This window comes from Acinonyx jubatus, chromosome B2, assembly GCF_027475565.1.
Source record: "Acinonyx jubatus isolate Ajub_Pintada_27869175 chromosome B2, VMU_Ajub_asm_v1.0, whole genome shotgun sequence".
NCBI lineage: Eukaryota > Metazoa > Chordata > Mammalia > Carnivora > Felidae > Acinonyx > Acinonyx jubatus.
In genome coordinates this window covers 34,446,218-34,471,459 of record NC_069385.1, presented here as the reverse complement: position 1 = coordinate 34,471,459, position 25,242 = coordinate 34,446,218, and positions in this window count along the sequence as shown.

Sequence of the window (25,242 nt, the reverse complement as noted above, 5' to 3'; positions counted from 1 at the left end):
AGGATTATGTCATATTCATTTTTGAACCTCCAGTTTCTGCCAGTACTTGTTATATAGAGTTCTCAATAAATATGCATTGAAAAGAACTGCACCAAACGAAGTAGAAATAATCATATTTGCATGGTGTGATGTGAGAAATACAGAAAAAAAAACTTTTCTGCCCTGAAATATTAACTCTGCCAGTTATTCTTAATTCCTTTGATAAAGCATTTCATATCTCCTGGAATCCTAATATTAAAAAATGAAATATTATGACAAAGATTTAGCTGGGGGAATCACAACAGAGAGGACAGAAATAATTCCCTACAGTGGGAACAATCCCTGCAATAACATCACAGGGAGAGAATGTTCCAGGAGAACAAAGAGCTAGACACACGCATGATCACCAGCATCGGCTGTGAGATTTGAGATTTGATCCTAAGGATAATAAATGGCCATTAGAGAATATTAAGCAGGATATTGACATGATCAGATTTGGTTATTAGAAGATTACTCTGGCAGATATCTTTTCCTGGTACAAAGCCAAGCGGGGTGAATTATACAACTCTCCTACTAAAAACCATCAAAACTTCTGGAAAAACTATTTTTAAAACATCTCTTTAAAACACTGAAAAGACAATAAATGAATAAGGAACGTCCAGGAAAAAAACAAACAAAAAAGGGGAACCCTGGATGTTCAAGGAACCCAATGAATTCCAAGCAGGATAAGTCAAAAGAAGCCCATAGTTAGATATATCACAGTGAAGTTATAGAACACCAAAGACAAGGAAAAACAATTGTTAAAGCAATCAGAAGGCTGAAATCAAAGTGTTGATAGGGTTGATTCTTTCCAGAAGCACCAAGGGAGAATCTGTTTCATGCCTCTCTCCTAGCTTCAGGTGCTTGTTGGCAACCTTTGGCATTCCTTGGCTTGCAGCGGCATCATTCCAATCTTTGCCTTCTGCTTCACATGACATCTTCCTGTCTGTGTCTCTGTGTGTCCTCTCCTCTTCTTTTAACGACAAATCTCAGTAGATGTAGGGCCTACCCTAAATCCTGGATGATTCTGTTTTGAGATTCTGAATGTATTACATCTGCAAAGACCATGTTCCCAAATGAGGTCACATTCTGAGGTTCTGGGTAGACATGATCTTTTGAGGGCCATTAGGTTACCTCCAAAGAAAAATAGTAGACTATTTTCTAACAGTAATAGTAGAAGCTAAAAACTAAGAAATTATGTTTTCAATATGCTGAAAGAAAATTTTAGCCTAAGCCCAGTGAAAATATATTTTAAGAACAAAGGCAAAATAGAGTCATTTTCATACAAATGCTGGGTCAGTTTGCTACCAGTAGACATTTGCTAAAAAAAAAATTCTTCAGGCAGCGGGAAAATAGACCCAGATACTAAAAAGAATAAAGAAGGGCACCTGGATGGCTCAGTTGGTTAAGCATCTGGCTTCCACTCAGGTCATGATCTCATGGTTCGTGAATTCAAGGCCTGCATTGGGCTCTGTGCTGACAGCTCACAGCTCAGAGCCTGGAGCCTGCTTCAGATTCTGGGTCTCCTCTCTCTCTGACCCTCCCCCACTTGCACTCTGTCTCTCTCTCTCTCTCTCTCTCAAAAATAAGTAAACATTAAAAATTTTTTTTCAAAGAATAAAGAATGTAGATAAAGGTAAATATGTAAGTCCATGTAAACATTGACAGTATAAAATGATAATAGTAACAGTGGAATTTTTAAAAGGTAAAAGTAAAAAACAATGATAACTAAAATGCATGGATCGGGATGGCATGAACTGAGTTAGCATGTTCTAAAGATTGTGGATTGTCTGAAAGGAAGGTAAAAGCAGTGATCACCTTTTTTGTCAATTTTAACCACACAGTTTAAAATTTCTGGGCAGCCATTAAAGAAAGAGGAAAATAGGGAATAAATTTCAAACACGTTAATTTAAAAGTGAGTGGTTTAGACACACACACTTTCGCACAACCAGTCCCAACGCAAACAGGGAAAGAGAAAAAGTAAATGGAATAGGGGGGCAGGCATGTCTGGAGGGCTCAGTCAGTTAAGTGTGGGGCTCTTGATTTTGGCTCAGGTCCAGATCTCACGGTTTGTGGGTTTGAACCCCGTGTGGGGCTCTGTGCTGACAATGCCAAGCCTGCTTGGGATACTCCCTCTCTCTCTGTCCCTCCCCTATTTGCTCGTGCTCTCTCTGTCTCTCTCAAAATAAATAAATAAACTAAAAAAAAAAATAGGTGAGGCAAATAGGAAGTACAAAATAAGATGCTAGGTTTACACCAGATATATCAGCAGTAATTATATTAAACATAACTGGACTAAATGGGCCAAAGGACAAAGATTGTCAGAAAAACAAAAAATACAACCGCATGATGTTTGTAGTGAATGTAACTCAAATATATATATACAAAATATTGAAAAAGAAGAGATACAAAAAAGAAATCATGGAAGTACTTATACTATAAATCTTAAGGCAAAATGCATTACTGGAGAAAAGATGATTACTTCATATTTATTATGAAGTTTCACTTGCCAGGATGGTATAACAATTTTGTATTGGCCTTCAACTTATAATAGAACTTCAGACTCCATTATTCTAAACAAAAATTAAATGAAATACAAAGAGAAATCAATAATTATAGTGCATGATTTTAATTTACTTCTTAGCAACTGATAAAAGAAACAAGTAAGATTATATAAGATTTGAAAAATAAGATTAGTAAAATTGACCTAAGGAACAAATTCAACCACTTAAATACACAGTCTTTTTAAGCACAAATGAATCATTTTCAAAAATTGATCATATATGAAGCCATAAACAAATTTCATCACATTTTAAAGGGCTGAAATAATACCATATTTTCTGATCACACACAATTGAACTAAACATCATTTTTAAAAAAAGTATATGTAAAATATTCCCATGATTATAAATTAAGAAATATACTTCAAATTAACCCATGGATCACTTGTAACTAACTCTTGTAAAATGTAATAAAAGTTGTTCTTAGGGGCGCCTGGGTGGTTCAGTCCATTAAGCATCTTACTTCTGCTCAGGTCATGATCTCATGGTTTGAGAGTTTGAGCCCTAGGTCAGGCTCTGTGCTGACAGCTCAGGGGCTGAAGCCTGCTTTGGATTCTGTGTCTCCTTCTATCTCAGCCTCTCCCCAACTCACACTCTGTCTGTCTGTCTGTCTCTCTGTCTCAAAAATAAATATTAAAAAAATTTTTTTAAGTTGTTCTTAGAAGAAAATTTATAACCTTAAGTGTGAATATTAGAAAAAAAGGGGGGCTGAAATTTAACACCTTACAAGATGTTAGACATAATCCAGCAAAATAAATTCAAAAAATGGAGGACAAATATAATAAAGATAAGAAGAGAAATTAATTAAATATAAAACATAAAGAGGGCAATTTAACCAAAAATTGGTTCTTCAAAAAGTTTAAACAGTCAAAACTCTGATACCACTGAATGTGAATGTGAATGTGTGTGTGTGTGTGAGAGAGAGAGAGAGAGAGAGAGAATTAAGAAATTATTACTATCAGGAATGAAGAGGGAAACATTACTAGATACATCAAAAAGTTAATGAGAAAATATTATAAACAAATTATGCCAATGCACTTAACATGTTAGACAAATGCATCTTATTAAAATTGACTAGAGAAGAAATTGAAAACTTAAATAGTTCTCATATCCAGTTCGTCTAACAAATGTGAAGCAATAAAGACCTTTCCACATACACACACAAAAAATCCCCCAGATACATATGACTTTTATTATGAGTTCTATCAAATGTTCAAAGAAGAAATCATTTTCATCTTCACACATTTTTGTATATGAAAGAGATTCCCCAAAGCAGTTTAGTAGGCTTACATAAACTTCATATAAAAACCTGACCAGCACACTACCAGAAAGGAAAATTAAAGGTCAATTCAATTCATGAACATAGTTAGAAAAATCTTTAAAAAGATAGTAGATCATAAATAAGTGAAGTTTAACCTATAAAAGTTATATTTTTTTAGCACTAGGAAGTAAATACAATTTATCAGAAATAACAGATTGAAGACTAATCATGAGTATTTTAATAGATTTAAAAATATTTAATTATATCCAGCATTCATTTATATTTATATATGTATATATACATATATATACACATTTATATATGTATATATACATATATATACACATATATATATGTATATATGTATATTAATGCCACTTGACAAACTATTAATAAAAGTGAAACTCATTAATACAGTAGAAGGCATCAACCAAAGCCTACAGCAGAAATTTCTAATGATGAAATATTAATATCTTTCTCTTTGAAACTGGGGATAAGATGAGAATTCCTGCTGGCACTACCTCTATTTAACATCTTATTGGATGTTTTAACCAGTACAAGTAGACAAAAATGAAGATAATATAGAAGTATTAGAAAGAATTAACACCAGTGTCATTATTTTCATACAATATAGTTGAGTAAACAGAAAGCCCAAAATAATCTAGATATAATTTATTAAAATTAATGAGAATGTAACAAGATTAATGAATACAAACTAAATATACAAAACTTATGCTATATAACTACATATCTGCAATAATCATATTAAAGTGAAATTTAAAGATATAATTTAAATAATAAAAAACAGAAGAATTTAGAATTAAACATGTTAAAAGATGCATACACTCTTCAGGAAATTTGTAGAGTATTAGTGAACACAATGACTCATTTAAAGGATCACCTTCTGGTTACAGTTTCAACAATTTTGAACACAAGATGAAAAAATGACAGATAATAATGGAGGGCATTAAAAAAAATCTTTAACTCCAGGCTGATAGCAAAAATATTTAAAAATAAGGGTGAGAATGGAGAGCTCTTCTTTACAAAAGAATGCCAAATTAGAATTCTAATTTTTTTAAATGATAGAATTTGAAGTCACTCTTTTGTAACCTCCACAGTAGTAAGTGATCACCAATGGATACCAACATCATTAGGTGAAAGATTACCAGAGAACAGGATGTGCATACAATTTTATAATGTTATCCAGTAGGTTATTTATTAATTTCAAAGGGAAAGGTTACCTTTTCAAAGGTGAAATCTGGCAGACATCACCTTAATGAAGAGATCAAACCTGACATCTACAATAATGAGACACTGAATCAACTGTGTTCTGAGGTGAACACTGAGGAGAAAACATCACCTCTCCTACAGTATTCCTGCCAAAAACCTTAACCTAATTACGAGGAAACAATAACCTATCCACACTGAGGATTTATAAAACAGTTGGTCCAGGTTCTTCAAAAGGTCAAGTTCAAAAATGTCAATGTCATGAAAGAGGAGGAGGACAACGGCCACGAGGATTGAAGAACTACTTTAAATTTATGAGACTAAAGATACATGACAACCAAACGTGTTGCATGAACCTAGATTGTTTCTGGGTTTTTCAAAAAAAATGCCCAGACATACAGGATATACAGTTCTGGGCTTGACCAGAGAAGCAGAGCCATTATGAGTGATTTATTATGGAGATTAGATCCTATGCAATATGGAAGCTGATGGAGTGGTCTAAGCAGGCCAGTGTCTCTGGGTCTAGCGTTAAGCCAAAAAATTGTTTTGGGTTGGCCAGCCTAGCTGTCAGGAAGGAAAGATGGATGCGGACAACAGCAAAGACAAACCAGAATCTGAGTCTGTTCCTTACCACGCGCGACCTCTGTGTAGTGGAAGACCTGCAAGAGAAGCTAGCCCCTTCACCATAGAGCTACACATGCACTTGGAAAAACTGAAGGAGGCGATCTGGCAGGGGCTGGAGGGGCAACGGGTTTAGGTGTTGCCCCACACAAAGTGAGCTAGCGGAGCAGTGACGATGTGTGTGAATTGCCACAGTGCCTGGTGCTCAACACTGACCTTCAGAGAGATACAAAATGGCCGCAGCTCCACGTCTATCTTCTAAATCTCCCGCCAGTTTCTCTTCTGAACAATGCTAAATCAGAACCACACAGAAAAGGGAATTCTGAGAAATGTAGTTCCATCTTAACTAAGTTAAAGTATACAAAGCTACCACGATCTACTTTTTACCAAGGTGGCATCCATACGTACCTTGTTTGGTCATGGTCATCTTACAAATAAAACCAAGCTTCTACCTAACCTAATGCAAATATTCCCTATGCATCAAAAAGACACGTGGATTCTTTTCCCAAAAGGTAATGCAAAGCCCTTTTTCTACCTTTGGGTAATACCTCTTCCAGCTAAGCCCCACTCTTCCTTTGATATCTTATCATTTAATACTGGGATGCAAGGTTAATTACTATCAACACATCTTATTTTAGGTGGTAGAGGAATGGTAAAGGGGAAAAATTAAAACAAGGAAGAAGTACTTAAAATTATTACAGTCCTTGTTTCTGCAACTGAGCACATGGTCATAGCAGGTATGTATAACTACCTTCTTGCAGTCCCCATTCTCTCTTCTTTCTGCCCTCATCAAGCACTTCATGGTTCCTTGCCTGGTGGGTGACTCAAACCTTCATTTCTAAAGGGTCTGGCCCATCAGAAATCCTGCCTGTATTGGGTTGGGTTGATTTAATTTTCCATTGACTTGATCATAGGATATGGGAGTACTCAGAGGTACCCTTAGAGGATCGCCTACATCCCAGACGTACTTGTTCCACCCCTTGTGGTGTAGTAGCAATCCTTGATAGTTAAGATCAGTCACCACAGCCATCCAATAACCCAAAACCCTAAAATTAATCTGTGTCTTCTGCATTAGTGGCACAAAGATATTAGCAAAGAGAATGTTGATCAATCATCATGCGTGCAAGCATTAAGAGGAGACAAAGGGAATGGAACCAGTGGATATAGAAAACATGTTTTAAGAAGTTGAATGGGAAGGAGCAAAAGGAGACAGCCATAACTATAGAGACGTGAGCCGAGGGATATTGGAATGTGTGTTTATGTCTGTGTAGACGTTTCTAAGTGGGGACTCTTGATACCTCTCCCAGCTCAGTAAGTGCAGAGTCCTGCACTTATTTATTCAAACCAAAAGCTTAGGACTAATTCAAGTGTACTTCCATTCTTTTGCCCCTTATATCCAATCTATAATCCAATCCAATCTATAATTCTGATGTCTTTCCCTCCAAAATAAACCCAAATACAACCACAGTTTATTACTTCCACTTACCATTCTCCACGAGGACTCCTGTGATAGCTTCCTAACTTGTTCCCTTGCTTCCAGTCTTGCTGCTCTTCTCCCCACCTTCTTGTCCTCCCCCCAGTCCATTCTCCACAGAGCAGATGGAGACATCTCTTAGGATCTAAATCAGAACATGCCCCTATGATACAATATGCCTCCTAGTAGCTTTGCTTTGCGTTTACCTACCATGGCCTACAAAGCATTCCTTGATTTGGCCCCTGCCTCCCTCATAACGGTAAATTCTACTTTTGTGCTCCAGCTAGTGTCTTCTTCTCTGAGCCTTGAACATATCAAACTTATCCCACCTTCCTCAGTCTTTGCACTTGCTCTTCACTCTGCCTGGAATGTTTTTCCCTCTGTGGCTCCTTACGTGGCTCTTTTTTATCATCTAGTCTCAGCTCAAATGACCCCTTCTCTGAGACATGCCCTCCCCCACATCTAAAGCAACATTTCACTCCCAGTGCATCATCTGTTGCCTTCCTAGCACCTATCACCATCTAAAATTATTTTATATATATTGTTTTATTATTTGTTCATTTTCTTTCTCTCTTCCACTGTATAATAAACTCTCATAACTCTAAGACCCTGCTTGTCTTTTTCATATTCTATCTCTAAGAGCTAAGAAGAGTGGCTGGCACATAATAGGTACTCAGCGAATATTTTTTCAGTACAAGTGAATGAATAATTTCCAAAGAAAAGAAGAGATAGATGATACAATAGAGGGAATAGTTTATATTATCGGACTGTTGTGTTAATTGTTCTTCCTCAGTTGTATTTCCCAACCTTCCTGGCATTGCTCTGTGTCTTGGGAAGCTGACCCCTGTGGGACTTTTTTTTACATGCTGGTCCCTTCCTGGTTGGTTTCTGGTTGGGCTGGGTCAGTGGGGGGCACTGGCAAGAGACTCGAGAATAGGAGAGACCAGAGTATTCCTTCTCTACTTCCTGGTTGCTTCAGGGCCACATCCTTGACAAGGACTGAATTTTCCTAAGATGATGGTTCACCCCTTCCCTAAATACAATGACTACAATACTCACTGAGCTCCAATAACACTATTTCCACTTCATGTTCCACACTCTACCATCTCTTCTGTCTCTTAATCTCACTAAAATTTCTCTAAGTGGTCTCATTAAAAATCTCTTCATTAGAACCATTTGGGATATGCTGGATATCTTCTGCCTGACCTTCAAGACCCACTCTCCACCTTTCCCCACCATGTTTTGTGCCCCAGAAAGTTGAATCATATAGACTTTACCAATGGAGTCCCTTTGGAGTCCTTTGGAGTCCTTTGGAGTCTTTGACCAAAGGCTTCCAGCTAAGATCAGCTAAAGGGAGATACCAGCAGGAAATCAAGTGTGGGAGAGAAAGGAAGTCAGGGTATTTATACCCCCTCTCTAGCTGCCAGGTTGTGTCAAAATAAAGGCCTTCCCTCCACCTGCCTGCACCAAAAGGACTTAGCTCCTGTCATAAGGTTCATTCTTACACCCAGAATGTACGTTCTCCCTTGTCCCTTGAGACTTAGACGTGTGGAAGGCTCCGTGCTGCTACAAGTTGCAGGGTGTTGTTCTAGCCCTCCTTGTTTTTCCTAAACCTTGCCCACATCTTTGCATATAGTCCCTTTATTAAACTCTCTTCAAATTACTCAATTATAGTGCCATATGTTACCTGCCAGGACCCTGACTGGTAAATGATGAAAGGCTCCCCCATGACCACATCAGATGATGCCTCTTCCGTTGAGCTGTCTCCATATATTAACTTATTCAGTAGAAAGGATTGTGCTTGTTATTATCATTCTTTTCTCTCTTGCTAAGCAATAGTGACTCAAAGAACACATACCTGTGGGAAGAAGGGAGAGATGGGGCAGCTCTGACTTGCATGAGATTTCTCCTAATGTAGTTTCTGGTCTTTCAATAGCCACTGGTCTCTGGAATCCTGTTGGGACATCTTAGTGCTCTACTTGCTGTGCTGTGCTGAAGGCAGGGTCATTGTAGCCTACGTGTCTGTGTTGGATGGCCATTTCCTGTTGGAATGAGGAATTCTCCTTATGCTGAGAATCCTCCATTCTTATCTATAACTGCTTAGGGTTTATGCTGAATATAGTCATCAGTTAAAGAAGAATGAGACCATTCGGTGTAGTGGTGGGACCATGGGAGTCAGATACACCTGGGTGTAAGCCCTGACTCTCTCACCACAATATGCTAACAACAGCCTCCCACCAGGTCTAATGCTAACTCTTCTGAAACAGAAGGACATCCACTCTGTGACAGGCAGATCACAGTTACCTTATATTCAGGAATATCTTCTCTCTTTTGGGATTTTCTTTGTGCTATAGCTGTTCTGCGGTAATGATGGGAGGGGTTTTATAGGGCAGTCTGAGTTTGGGGCTGGGGGGCAGGGGGAGAAAACAGCTTCCAGGTAGGATATTCTTCGAAAGTGTATCCTCCCATTGGCAGAAATCACTGACTGTTATTTCTTGTGTGTAACCCTGTGGAACAACATCTTCTGCCTGAAGCAACCCAAGTCATAGCCAATTAACATTCATACACACGATCCAAGGGCTATATTTAGGCAAAGACTCAGGGTGTTATAGAATGTATGTCACATATGGGCCTTTTTAATGTATACTTTTCCACATTAAAAAAGATGTCACAAGTGCAGTGGGTCGTGGGTAACATTCCAGAACAGAGCCCACAGAGCTAAACACAGCTAGCAGCTAAAAGGCGGCATAGGGAATAAGTGGAGTCAGTGTGACCTGTTTCAGTTCTCTTCTGAACTCTGACTCTGCCTGTTGAAAGCCGAGGTTCAAAAGAGGAAGTCTTTCCCTCTGATCAGCTTTTGGCACTACGGGAACTTCTTGTGTATCAGTATTTGTTTGCATGTCCCCTAACAAAAGGACTGGTCCAGGAAGGTGCAGCTACTTGACGAACCTGGCAGGGACCCAGACTCATACATTTCTGTCGTGCCATGCTTAGCTTTTAACTTCAATAAACACAACTGCAAAATGACTGCTATGACCAGGCAACATACCTGTATTCCCGGCAGGAAGGAGGAAGGGGCAGAAAGCCAAAAGAGCAGACAACCTGCATTTCCCCAAGTGGCTTCTGACTATGCTGCATCGGCTACAACTGTGCCATGTGGCCAGCCCTAGCTGCAAAGGAATCTAGGCAGGTATTTGGAACAGAGCACATGGCTATCATGACATAATTGGGGTTCATAATTAAGCTACTAAAGAACAGAAGACTGGGAAAGCAACTAGCAGTATCTGACACATAGTAGCAATTTTCCTCTTTCTCCCTATTGTGCATCTTCTCCCTTCTCCTCATGTAGTCACTTTCTTCCCCTAGAAGCACATCTTATGTCCCCAAAACTGGAGCATTTACTCTTGGTTGCAGTGGTACAATGCAGGGTATTTGTGTGTTGGGAATGGGGTGGGGCTAGACTCTCAATTATAGTCTGAATCAAGGTAGTTTATTATTTCTGGCCATTTATTTTCTTTATTTCTGCCCCCAGCCTAATGTGTTCTATTATCTTTACTGTCATAAAATTACGAAGTCTAAACAAAAAACATTTAGGAAAAGAAAAGGATGATCACTAATAGTTCTGCCACTCGAATACCTCCACTGTGAATATGCTTGTATATTTCTCGCTGTTATTTTACCAGACATTTTTTTTATCAGAGTATCCATTGAATTTTATGTCACGGTTTTACAATTAACAAATCATAGGCATTCTTCTATGTTGTTACAACAAGAATGTCATGTCATAAATTACATATGCAGTCATATGCATATGACTAAATATTAATCACCAATACATTCAATCTTATAAGATTGTTGATATTCAAGTAAGATTGAAATAATAGCCAGGGGCACCTGGGTGGCCTCGGTTGAGCTTCTGATTTCGGCTCAGATCATGATCTCACAGTTCATGAGTTTAAGCCCTGCATCGGCCTTGCTGCTGTCAGCACAGAGCCCCCTTTGGATCCTCTGTCTCCCTCTGTCTCTGCCCCTCCCCTGCTCTGGCTCTCTCAAAAATAAACCTGAAAGAAAGAAAAAGAAAGAAAGAAAGAAAGAAAGAAAGAAAGAAAGAAAGAAAGAAAGAAAGAAAGAAAGAAAGAGAAAGGAAGGAAGGAAGGAAGGAAGGAAGGGAAAGAAAGAGAAAGAAAGAAAGGAATGAAAGGAAAAGAAAAGAAAAGAAAAAAAAAAGAAATAATAGCCACTACTTCGTGAACACTGTGCTCACTGAGGCATGATTTGAGCACATTTTCAAATACATTCTCTCATTTATTCCTTACAACGATCCTATGTACAAGGTATTATTATCACTCCCATGAAAAAGGAAACTGAGGCACAGATATGGTTAAGTAAGGGGGTTTATAAAACCCCACAGCTGGTGTTCATTTCATTTTTAAAAATAATAATGTATAATTCTGAAAATACAACATTAATGCAAAGTTTATCTCCAAATCTAACATCTTTGTGTTTCTCTGCCTCACCTTTTTTATAGCAATCCTATTTTGAAGTAGGACTCATAATTCTACTGGATACGTATTTTTGTGAGAGGCAAAACGTGTCCATGTGGTCACATATAAAATGATGATTAGAAAATTATCCTGTAAAGTTACTGAATTATGTCCGTTTCATCCAATTGGACCATCTATTGTAATCAAATTGCTACATTACTCTGATGCATAAAATGTTTTTAAAAATTCCTACTTATTTGATAATTCTTCGTATCTCAGCTTAATCGTGTCATTTTCCTGTTCTACTTTGTAGTATTTATTAAAATAATGATCACTTATATCAAGGTTCAGATAGAGATTTATTGAATCACCAATACATTCAATCTTATAAGATTGTTGATATTCAAGTAAGATTGAAATATCTTCTCATATTTATCAAGAGATTTCTCAATATCAAGAGATTGCCATCTCTTTTTAAGATGTAACATAAATGTATTTGGAGTATGGAGGGTTTGACGATTACCACTCTTCAGAAAATGCAGAGTCAAAAAAGTGAGAAAGTCAGCAAATTCAGTGTTGCTTGGGACAGTCTAGGATCCATAAAGTGGCAAATTACTAAATGATCATCATGGGAATTTATCAGTACATTACTTTAATATTTTTTTCATATTTTTCTTATAACAAGAAAGCTCATCTAGAAGATACCTCAGTGTTCTTATTCAAAGTTATTAAACCAGAAAGGATTAGGGCACTGTTCCCGATCTTTCACTGAACTAAAACAATGAAACTAAAATGTGGTTCTTATCAAAATTTATTTAGTTTGTATTTTTAATAGGTAATACATTCAAATGATTTTTTTACAACTAAGAAAACAAGGCTTAAGTATACATTGAGAGGATTTATTACCACCTTGCCATTATCTACCTCACTCTCAACTCCCCCTATGGTTAGCCACTTGTATGCATTGCTGCTTTCATTTCCTGTTTCTTATATAAAATGTGACATATCAATTGTCCTTCTTTGCACCTTGGGTTTCACACTTAACAATTTAGCGCAGAGATCTTTCCTTACCAGTGGATCTCATGCTTCCTCATTGTTTTTTTTTACAGCTACCTAATATTCCGTCGTGTGCATGTACCATAGTTGAATTAGCCACACTTCTGCTGATAGGTACTTGGGTTTTTTCCTGTCTTTTGCTTTGACAAGCAAAGCAATAGTGAATAACCTTGGACATAAATCATTTTGATGTGTGCGGATGTGTCAGTTAGATATATTTCCAGAAGTTAGATTGCCAGGTCAAAGAGTAAATACACTTGTAACTCTTAAAAATATTGCCAAAATGTCCTTCATGGAGGTCATATCATTGTGTCCTCGAGCTAGCAGTGTATGAGAGTACCTACTACCCATTAGCCTTGGAAGCAGAATGTTGTTCAGCTTTGTGATTGTTGCCAAGATGATGATTGAAAAAGTGATGTTGGTTAGTTTAGTCTGGTTTTATCGAATTCACAGAGAACACGTGCTATTTTGAGTCATGCAAAAGAGGTTTATTGTTGGGTTGTTGTTGTTTTCTAAGTGCAATCTGTGTCTTTGCCACAGAGTCCTCAGTGCTATACATGGAGCTGTGTTAATGAGGGGTTCCAGGATTAGCCTGGGGTTCCATCGTTAGCCCTTTGGTATAAGGTAATCTGCATGGTGGAAAGAGCCCTTGAACTTAGGCCAGGGAAAATATAGGAGCAAAAAGTCAAGCCCCGGATCTGCCAATAACTGATGATGTGTTTTGAGCCAGTCATTGAATCACTAGGACTTTAATAGGCACATATGGTAGGAGTATCAGTAACAAGCATAACAGAAAAGTAGAGAAACAAAGATTTGGGGTTTTAAAAGAGCTTTTATTTAAATTCCAGTCAGTTAACTTAGTGTAATATTAGTTTCAGATGTATAATATATAGTGATTCGACACTTCCATATGACCCCTGGTGCTCATCACCAGTGCACTCCTTAATCCCCATCCCCCCACCGGCTCTTCCCTGGTCACCATCAGTGTCTTCTCTATAGTTAAAAGTCTGTAGGGGCCCTGGCCAGCTCACTCAGTATAGCATGTGACTCTTGATCTCAGGGTTGTGAGTTCAAGTCCCACATTGGAGAAGTCTATTTCTTGGTTTGCCCCCCTCTCTCTTTCTTTTCACCTTTGCTGGTATGTTTTAAAATAAAAACAGTCTTTTTAAAAAAAATTTTTTTAATGTTTATTTATTTTTGAGACAGAGGGAGACAGAGCATGAACGGAGGAGGGTCAGAGAGAGAGAGGGAGACACAGAATCTGAAGCAGGCTCCAGGCTCTGAGCTGTCAACACAGAGCCGGACACAGGGCTCAAACTCACGGACCATGAGATCATGACCTGAGCCGAAGTCGGACGCTCAAGGGACTGAGCCACCCAGACGCCCCAAAAGAAAAACAGTCTTAATGACTGTTGCTAAGGACGGAGCAGTATGGGAAAAGATAACAATTTGAGACAGCGGAAATATCCTGTGTGATGGCAACTGGAAAACCTCAACTGGTGATGACCTGTTGGAAGGAAATAGACATATTCTGAAGTCCATTTGGGTTCCAATGTGGCGAGATGCTCAGATGAAATCATGTGATACCAAATTCTGCCTATAATGAGGCCAAGGCAGTTTTGAAGTTAAAAAGGGGCTGGTGTTTGTAAACACTGAACTTCAAAACCTATGATCACATACAAATGAAATGTATTTAGTTTACAGATCATGCACATTTTACGACTATAATTTCAGTTAAATTTAAGTTCCAAGATAGTTGACTTAAAATTACATGTTAGATTTCTGGCTATTGATAGTTTTTAAATAATGATTCCCTGATTATCAAATATTTAACTAATAATCTACAAGGGACTCGTTTCTGAAACATTTAGCTGAATGTAGAGAATAATTCTATTTTATTTGAACCTTTATTTGTTTATTGGTATATATTTGTATGGAATAATATTGGAGAGACTATACTCTAAAAAGTATAGCCTTCCAGACCTGCCCTATCTAAGTTGTAGAATTACAAGTTATTCTATTTTTGCTTATATGCATTTCTATAATATTTCTACAATGAATATTTATTATCTTTGACAATAATTTTCTACAATCAAGAAAAAAATGCTTTTGAGGTTAAAAATGGAGCCAGGGGAGACTTTTATTGTTAAAACTTGAGTCAAAGAAGCTTTCATATCTAGTCAATGCTCTTAAACCAATCAAAGGCATTTTAGATGAAGTAGGGTAACAATTGCTAAGTGCTTTTTTCCTTTATTAGGGAGCTAGCTGAACGCTTTCTGCAGTATCATTCTGTCCTTGTTTTACATTTTTTATTTGAACACAAAATAGAAGAAATCATAGAGCTTGAAGGTGAAAAAGCCTCTCTGTATGCCTATTTGGTATGTAAACATAATTTTTCAACCACTTTGTTTTATGCCTCTCATGATTTCTGACAGATATAATAGGTCTTAGTTCCATTTTCTATTCTATTATAATGGTTATTTTCACAGGACACTGTTCTCAGTGTCTTTTTAACTGGTCTCTGGGCAATCCATATGACATACAGCCAGATTAATATATTCCTGAAACACCACTTACATTATGTAACTTTCCTGCTCAAAAATCTTCAATATTTTCTGTTATTTATAGTCACGATTTTCAAGCTTTTAAACAGGAGAAGACCTTTTCCCCAAAGGAAACTTTATGTGGAATCCCCATGTAAAAAAACCAGTGAAACTAGTATTTTACGAGAACTTATGATAAAGTCAATCAATAAAAACCATGAGGCTATTTTGATGCACACAAAAGGAAAGGGAATCGAGTATCACGGCTGACACTGGACATCTTCAGTTTTCAAAATATTCCTGTATTTTATTTTGGTTTCATAGATCTGAGAAAAATCCCAATTTATAAAAGTCTTTTTTAGGGGCACCTGGGTGGCTCAGTCAGTTAAGCCTCCGACTTCAACTCAGGTCATCGATGATCTTGCGGTCTGTGAGTTCGAGCCTGTATTGGGCTCTGGGCTCTCAGAGCCTGGAGCTTACTCTGGATTCTGTGTGTGTGTTTCTGTCTCTGCCCCTCCCCCTCTCATGCTCTGTCTCTCTGTCTCTCTCAAAAATAAATAAACATCAAAATTTTTTTTAAAAAGTGTTTTTAATGGTCGAGTTTACAATCACAATGAATCACAAATTGCATCAAAAGTTTACTCCATGCTTTGCAATGAAAGTTAATGTGTTGGTGGGAGTCACTGGGTTGAAAGTGATATATCACACATTTGAGAGTGGGGGTTGTTTTGCTTGTCTCTTTCCTTATTTCTTTCAACTACAGGACTCAAAATTCAGAAAATAGATTTAATTTTTTTTAATTTTAATATTTATTTAGTTTTGAGAGAGAGAGAGAGAGCAGTGGAGGGGCAGAGAGAGAGAGAGACACAGAGTCTGAGGCAGATGCCAGGCTCTGAGCTGTCAGCATAGACAGGGCTCAAGCTCATGAACTGTGCCGAACCTGAGCCAAAGTTGGATGCTTAACTGACTGAGCCACCCAGGCACCCCAGAAAATATATTTTTAAAATATTGGAGATCAGATTTGTTTTGAAAACCTTCTTAGTTCATGAAAGGACTTACACCAAATGAGAGTCGATTGGTTCTTTGCAGCTTGGAAGTAGGCATTTTTTTCCCCTCCTTGGTCCCACGTATCCTGTCGCACATCATTTTCCACCCCCCAAAAAAGACCAGTTTTGTCTACTCTGAAAGTCTGCTGAGGTGGGAAACTTTCTTCCTTGTTGATATCTGCAAATGTAGGGAATTATTTTTGTGGTATTCACACTCTGCTCACTTCAATACTGTGAAGATTTCAGTGGGGTCTTGCACCTCTGGGAGTATATCTTTCTTCTATCACAAGTTGTTAAGACCATCCTTTTCACTCTGCTTACTTGGCCTTCGGATTTGCAAACTCTGGTAATTGTCTCCTGGTCAGATGTTAGAACAACAGATAGAAGGCGCTGAGATTGCTCCTTTAGCTTCACATATGTTTTGTCAATGTGTCATTTTTACACTTTGCCTGCTAATTATTGTCAGTCACAGAAGCAAAGCACTTTTCCTATGTTGCATGATTCACTTATACTTCCTCAGAATTGACCCCCCTTTTTAATGTTTATTATATTTCTGAGAGAGAAAGAGCACGCGCGCCAGTTGGGGAGGGACAGAGAGTGGGGAGGGGACAGAAGATTCTCGAAGCAGGCTCCAAATTGATAGCAGTGAGCCGGATGCAGGGCTCAAACCTCTGAACCGTGAGATCATGACTTGAGCTGAAATCAGTTGCTTAACCTACTGAGGAACCCAGGAGCCCCCAGAATTGACCCTTCTTATGACTTATCCTATATACACAAATAGCAAGTATATTTTCATATCACTTTCACTTTTTAAAATTATTTTTACTTTTTGTCATAAAACATGCCACCTTTTGTAACTGACACTTCTAACACATTAATTGCTTTTTTGTACTTCTTGGTCACGATAGGGTAACTACTAATTGAAAACACTTTAAAACTAAACATGCATTCAGCCAACACACAGTAAACACACAAGGACAGTAGTTAAGGCTAAAGTGAACAGCACAACTATTGACATCATCTGTTGGTGACAGGCAAAACTGACTTACTACTGCTCTGGATATAGGTGCTCTGTGTGCACCTATAGCAATGTGGAAATGGCAGGTTTGTAAGTTAAACTTTCCTAAGGAGTTTCAGAAGTTAACAAGTATACTTTTAAAAAGCAATTCAAATCAAGTATTAGCAGAACATAATTACATATTAAAGCAAGAATTAGCAAATTTATCCTATAAAGGACCGGATAATAAATACTTTAGACTGTTCAAGTATCAGGTTGCAGTACAAAAACTGCCACAGGCAATATGTAAGCAAATGGCTATAGCTGTGTTTCAATAAAGCTTTATTTACCAAAACAAGCAGTGGGCCAGATTTGGCCCTCAGACTGTAGTTTGCCAAGTCCTGTGTAGAAGTATAAGCAATTCTAGTTTGTATCACTCAGTGTATATTGAAAAATTTAAAATTCACTGTGATAGATTAAAGATGGCAGTAAATTCTTTGCTACTTCTTCCTTTGAAAGGTAGAGTCTAATTCCCCTCCCTTTGGCTTGGAATTGTTTTTAGTGATTTCTTTGACCAACAGAATGTATTTGAGGGTCATTCTGGGAATTCTGAGGCTAGTTCATAAGAAGCCTCCTGGGCATCTTGGAATGCTCGTTTTAGGGAGGCCAGTAACCATGTAATAAGACTGACAACTCTGAGATTGCCAACTGACAACCCTGAGAAGTCCAAGCCATGGGGCAAGGCCCTGAACGACGAGACACCATGTGGAGAGAGAGGGAAGTGCAAAATCATGGGAATTGAGAAGCCATCTTGGAAGGGGATCTCTGGTTGAGTGTCTTTACCTGGTGCCACGTAGATCAGAAACAAGCTTCCCCAAACTGCAAATTGCAAATTGACACAAATAAATGCTCTTATTTCTTTTAAGCCATTATGTTTGGGGTGGTGTAGTGAGTTTGAAAACTTCAGGACTCATCAAAGAAAAAAACCAAGATCATGTGAGAGCAATAGCACACCACAAGCTTTATTTGGGTGGAGCTTTGACAAGTTGAGGGGCAAGTGCCTTATGGTAGGAGACCTTTCAAGAAACAGCTGGTGTGGGGCCACCGCCCAGAAGCGGAAGAGAACACAGGAGTTTTCAGGAGACAGGGGATTAGAGAGCATTTAGGTGATATTTATAACTGGTACAAAGGGCAATAATTGCTTGGGGTGTTTTAAAACCCCAGGATTTGTCTTATATATGGCAAGAAGATATTTGGTATACTTTATGGGTTATGCAAAACAAGCAGGCTCTAAATGACTAAAAATATGTTCATTTGGGCTATATTTTAAAAAATTTTATGTGTAAAATTTGAGTTTAGTGCCAGTGGGCTTTGAGCTAACATACTGTAAAGAAGCAAACAGAAGGGCCAATATTCAGGGGCCATCTTTGGCTTATTTATACAACAGGTGGTTTATTATGTCATAATAGATAAGTAAAACAATCATACAGCTATGATATATTACATTCTTTTCAGGTATCTATATTTTGTTTGTATAATTAGATTCCACATTTCTTCAGCACACAGCAGATATCTCGAATGTTTTGTATTCTATGCAGGACCTAACTCAATGCTTTGTAAACAGTTGCTAGGTAATAAATATTTCTTAAAGAATGCAAGTTTACAGATATTTCTATTGCAAAGTATCACCATCCTGATTGGTAAGCACAAAAGAAAGGAGTCTATTGGCATGCAAAATGCAAATATTCTGGAGTCAGTGAAAGAGACCATGTAAAGCAAAGGTTTGAGAGGAAATGTGGAATTTATCTTTAGCTCTGTTGATCAGATCATATTCTTTGGAATCTACTTTTATTTTCTGACAGTTACACACACTTTGAAGGATACAATGCACTGATAAGCCAAATAATTTTTCTCATTACCATTTCAAGTCTTAGTCATATTGGCTGCCTCCTTGGTGGAGCATGTGACTCTTGATCTCTGGGTTGTGGGTTTGGGTCCCATGTTGGGTGTAGAGATTACTTACAAAAAAAAATCTGCAAAAATAAAAAAGAAAGCTCTGTGCTATAACTGACCTTAGACCTGCTATTAAGATTTAATTTTTTTAATGTTTATTTATTTTTGAGAGAGAGAGAGAGAGTGTGAGTAAGGAAAGGACAGAGAGAGAGGGAAACACAGAATTGGAAACAGACTGCAGGCTCTGAGCTGTCAGCACAGAGCCTGACGCGCGGCTGGAACCCATGAACCGTGAGATCATGACCCAAGCCGAAGTCAAACGCTTAACTGAATCCTCCAGGAGCTCCATTAAGTAAGATTTTAATTCCCAGAGATGTAGATGCATCAATTTTGTTAACTAGCAATATACCACTCAATCTCATATCAATTTGATCAATTTGAGTCTAAAAACTTAAGTGAAGGGGCGCGTGGGTGGCTCAGTCGCTTGAGCGTCCGGCTTCAGCTCAGGTGATGATCTCACGGTTCATGAGTTCCAGCCCCGTGTTGGGCTCTGTGCTGACAGCTCAGAGCCTGGAGCCTGCTTCTGATTCTGTGTCTCCCTGTCCCTCTGCTCCTCCCCCACTCGTGCTCTGTCTCTGTCTCTCTCTCAAAAATAAATAACTTAAAAAAATGTTTTTAATTAAGTGTAAGACATTTATTGAGCTACTTTTATGGACAGAGAATTATGTTAGGTACTTCAGGGGCCATCAGTGGGAATAAAACGAAAAACTTCCCTTCAAAGGGGTTACAATCTATGAGGAGAGCTAGGATACCTGTGAAAAGATGCATGTGGTAAGAAAGAGTAAAATAACTGTTGTAGGAGAAAAAGAAACAGGGGGATTTAGCAGATAGAGAAATCAGAGCTGAATTCATGAATCGGGAAAGTCTCAAGGAAAAGGCAAATTTTAGGATGGATTTTACAGGTAGATAACTTTCAAATAGCTAATTTGAATTAGGCTTTATTGTTTTCTAACCAAGTATTACTTAAAGATTTGGGGCACTTCTCTCTAAGGGTAATGACTGAGAGAAAAGATCTATAAATATTTTTATGCCATTTGAAATAATGGAGTATGTCACCATACTCACAGAAAATGAAGTATAATGTGAGAGGCTTCTGTAAGCAGTGGAGCATATGTATATCCTACAAAGTGGAACAGACCCACAATAATGTACTTTGACAATTATCCACATAGCAAAAATATAACAAAATATATATATATATACATATATATATGTGTGTATATATATATATATATATATATATATATATATATATATATACACACACAGAGAGAGTATTTACAAGTAGTGGAAGACAAAACTGCAGATATGACAATGAATGACAGTATTTTGTGCTTTATTTGCTAGACAACAGAGAGGAAGTTTCTGACCAAGGGAATGATGTAATTTTAGTTCAGTTTTCTGAAGATCTGTTTGGAGGTGGCGAGGAGGGAAATGGTTACATGGATGTTTATAGTCTTCGGGAGAATCCTGTTGACATTATTGTAATACTTTCAGTGGGGTGAAAGTTCATGATGGCTTAAACTAGGGTGCTGGCCACCAACAGGGAATGTTGGGGATAGCTGTGAAAGATACTGTTTTAGTGAGGACTTAGTGTTGTAAGGAGGGACGAGCCATTCAAGCTAGCTAAAGCAAAAGTGGGTGGGAGTGTTTTAAGACATAAGAAACTTTGGTGAGATTTCAAGGGAGCTGTAATTCAGGTGGGCCTTCTAGAAATTGGAGTTAGAAACCCCAATTCTGTCCCACAGCTGCTCGCATGAGTCTGAGGAGATGGCCCATTGCTTGCCTCTCTGTGTCTGTCTGCAGGCCTGCTCCCTTTACAGCTCTTTTGATCATCTTCCTGTAGGTGCCCAGAAGTTTCCAGTCCATAACTTTACTTGCGTGTTTGCCCCGGAGTCCTTTGGGCCTGACACAGCCATATGAGCCCTCAGCTGCAACTTCCTGACTAATTGTCAATAGTGTCTCAGCTTTCCAGTTCTAACATTCCTGACAGTGACAGCTGATTGGTCTTTCCTCCCCCAGATCACTGGCCAATCTCTGGACGGGCTGTGCTTGATGACGGTGGGCCACGTGTCTCTGAACAGCTGAGGTCAGTGTCAGGGTAGTTTCCGGGATGAGTAACAGGTACCTGATATGGAGCATGGATAGCATAGGCCTGCCCCTTTCTTCAGAGATTGTGATAGATTGGGGGGGAAAGGGTCAGATACCTCCAAATATATCTTATCCTTTAGGGTTTATTGTCAGCTTGACAGCTGATTATATGGAAGTTCAGAATTAAAGCCTAGCTATCTGGAAGAAAAGTGGTATCATTAGCCCAAATAAGGAAAGTACAGGGGGGAGTCAGTTTTGTAAGATGAGGGGAATTCATTTATTGATCGTTAGAGAATAATGTGAAGATATTCTATGCATGTATTTTCTTGTAAATAAATAGAATTCCTGAGGCAAGACTGAATTATAAATGTGGATCTTTGGGACATTCTTCCTTTTTGAATTAAACAGTAGATTAAAAAGTTGCTTATTAAATAAATTTCAACTGTGAATAAGTAAAATCCCTTTCAGTGCTAAATAACTTTTGATAAATGATGTCCTGTCTTCTAAGCCCATTAACCTCAGAATGTTTGGTCATAGCACAAAAATGACAAATAGCGTCGGCCATATCTCTGAACTTCTGGTGTGTCAATAATAACATTATCCAGGCATCTTTTAGGTCAAAGGAGTAAATTAAATTTACAAGAGAGAAACATTTGCTTCATTGCTGAGCTGTCATAATTCTGGATACCTTGACCTGGAAGATGAGACAATAGAATAAGAAACTTTGGGCAGGAGTGGACTTTATTTTTAAAGGTTTGCCAAAGGCACACTCATATTGTGGACTGATGATTCTTTTAATAGTGCATGACTATTTCTTGCTATAATGTGGTTTGATTGAGCATTTCTAGAGAGGGAACACTCAAATAATAAAAGAGCCCCATAAGTTTTCAAGTTGTTATCATCACTGGAAGTGTCTCTCTTACAGTAAGTCTTTCTGCTTCCTATAACGAGATTCACCGATCTTTGTTCTCTCCTCTAAAGCTACACAGAATAAAAGTAAGTTTTTCAATCATTTCTCATCTGACATGATGTTTAGAGGCCCCACCATCTTCTTGCCCTTCTGAATATACGGGTTACTGGTTTTGCTGATATGTTAGTGTGATCTGAAGAAGAAGATTCAAATAGCATTTACAAAACACGATGGCCTAGAATTAGACAACTCAAGAGTTAAGAAAACTTAGAAACAGGTCTTCTTTTTAAAAGTTATATAATAAAAACCATAAGATATTTTATCAAAGAATTATAATGGTGATAAGGACAACTAACATATGTGTTGTAGGTCTCCAGAATTTCCAAAGCTCTGTCTTGTTTGATATTTCTTTCCAATCCCTATTTGTATCAGCAATACTAGTTTTACTCCAGATATGAACTCAGGATCCAAACAAAAGTAGACAGTAACCGTGTGTGCTTTGATATAAGGAGAACAGAAAATAACCTTCTATGTAACACTACTAATCTGATGTGCTCTTGAATATTAAAAAAAATCTACTGTTAGTTAAGTTTTGAATATGTAATCCATACACATAGTGCAAAATTCAGAAGATACCAAATAATATATAATAGACAGTAATTCTCCCTCTGGCCTCAACCCCCAACCTCCCAGGATCCCCTGAAAGGCTTTGACTGATACCAGTTTCTTTTGTAGACTTCCAGAGATATTCTATGAATATGTGATTGCATATGCAAGTTTATTTGCATATGTGAAACTTTTTTCGGTACACAAATTTTAACAATATATTTTGGAGACCATTTGTGACAGAACATAGAATTGCCTGGTTCTGTTAAAATATCCATTGCACTCTGACACCACAATTCATTTAACAGTTCACTCTTAGACATATTGGATGTTTCCAGCCTTTTGCTAGTAAAAACAATGCTGCAATAAACATCTTCATACCTATATTTTTGTCCACCTGTGCAAGTATACCTGCAAAATTAATTACTAGAAATGAAAATTATGTGCCAGAGTTTGCACATGTTTTATTTTCCTGGATTCCAGAAACTCCAGAGGATCCGTACTCCACACCCTTGCCAAAACCCATATACCAAATCTGTTGATCTTAGACAGAATAAGGGTGAGATATGGTGAGAGGCACTTTAACTGGCAATTTTCTTAGAGTAATGTTGAACATATTTTCAAATGTTTGATAGTTGTATTTTCCTTTTCATTACTGGACTATTTGTGTCTGTTTCCTTTTGTGCTTTATGCTCTTACTTTTTACTTTTCTTTTTTTGAAGTTTGTCCATTTATTTGGAGACAGAGAGAGCACATGAGCAGGGGAGGGACAGAGAGAGAAGGACAGAGAGAATCTCAAGCAGGCTCCACACTGTCAGTGCAGAGTCCGATGTGGGACTCCATCTCACAGGAGATCAGGACCTAAGCTGAAATCAAGAGTCTTCGCTTAACCAACTGAGCCACTTAGGCACCCCTGGTCTTAATTTTTAAAGATTCTTTTGTAGCAACTTTAACATTCAGTCTGTAACATGACACAGATTTTTTTCTCTCATTTTGGATATACCCTTGAATTTTGGCTAAAAATTTTTTGACATGCATATTTTAAAAATATATTTAAAGTTAGAAAAGTTTTCTCCTCCTTGAGTTTACATAAAAGGCCTCACATTTTCTTATAATAATGTTACAGTTTTATTTTAATTTATGAATATTTGATCCATCTGGAAATTATGTTGATGTAAGGGTTGGGTGAAAATTCAATTTTATTTTTTCAAATATTCAATTATCCCAGAATTATTGAACATTCTATTTTCCTCCAATGATGTGAAATTCCAACTTCAGCATTGCTAAATTTTATTTGGGGATTCTATTTATAAACCCAATCTGGGGGCACCTGGGTGGCTCAGTTGGTTAAACATCCAACTTGAACTCAGGTCATGATCTGCTGGTTTGTGAGTTTGAGCCCCCTAAGGGCTCACTGCTGTCAGCACTGAGCCCATTTTGGATCCTCTGTCCTTCTCTCTCTGTTCTCTTTCTCTAAAATAAAAGAATTTTTTTTAAATAAATAACTAAGGGCGCCTGGGTGGCTCAGTCGGTTGGGCATTCGACTTCAGCTCAGGTCATGATCTCGCAGTCCGTGAGTTCGAGCCCTGCGTCAGGCTCTGTGCTGACAGCTCAGAGCCTGGAGCCTGTTTTAGATTCTGTGTCTCCCTCTCTCTCTGATCTTCCCCCATTCATGCTCTGTGTCTCTCTGTCTCAAAAATGAATAAATGTTAAAAAAAATTTTTTAAATAAATAACTAAACCCATTCTGCTATTTCATTGGTCTGTTTGTATGTACATGTGCTAGTACAACGCTATTTCAATTACCTTAATTAAACCATTTAAAAGAAAAAGATAAGTGATTCAGCCAGCAAATTCGAGTTTATTCCAGAATAGTAGAACCATATGATGAACCACAGGCAAGTCCAGAGAACAAAGGAGGAGAGTATCCTTTTATACAGGAAAGAAGGTGTTGGGAGGGGTTGTTTTGAACAAAAGTTCACTGGACAAAAATGAGAATTCAAAATGGCAGTACTGTCTCACTGGCAGCAGGCAGGGGCAACTTGTCCTGGTCAGGTGCCTAGGGCTGGTTGTTGCTGTATGAAGAAGAAATCTTCCTTCTTCTTGCTGGAAGAAGCTGCAATGAGTGGTACATTTGTGAGACCTCTCCCTTCATGGCTTTCTGACTCCAATTTTGAGTTAAGTTTCCTTATTTCTCAATAAGGCTAATCTTTCCCCATGGCTGAATTTTTTCCCACAAAATTTTCCTAATTATTTTTTTTTAATGATTACTTATTTATATTGAGAGAGAGAGAGCATGTGCCTGTGAGCTGGGGAGAAACAGAGAGAGGAGAGA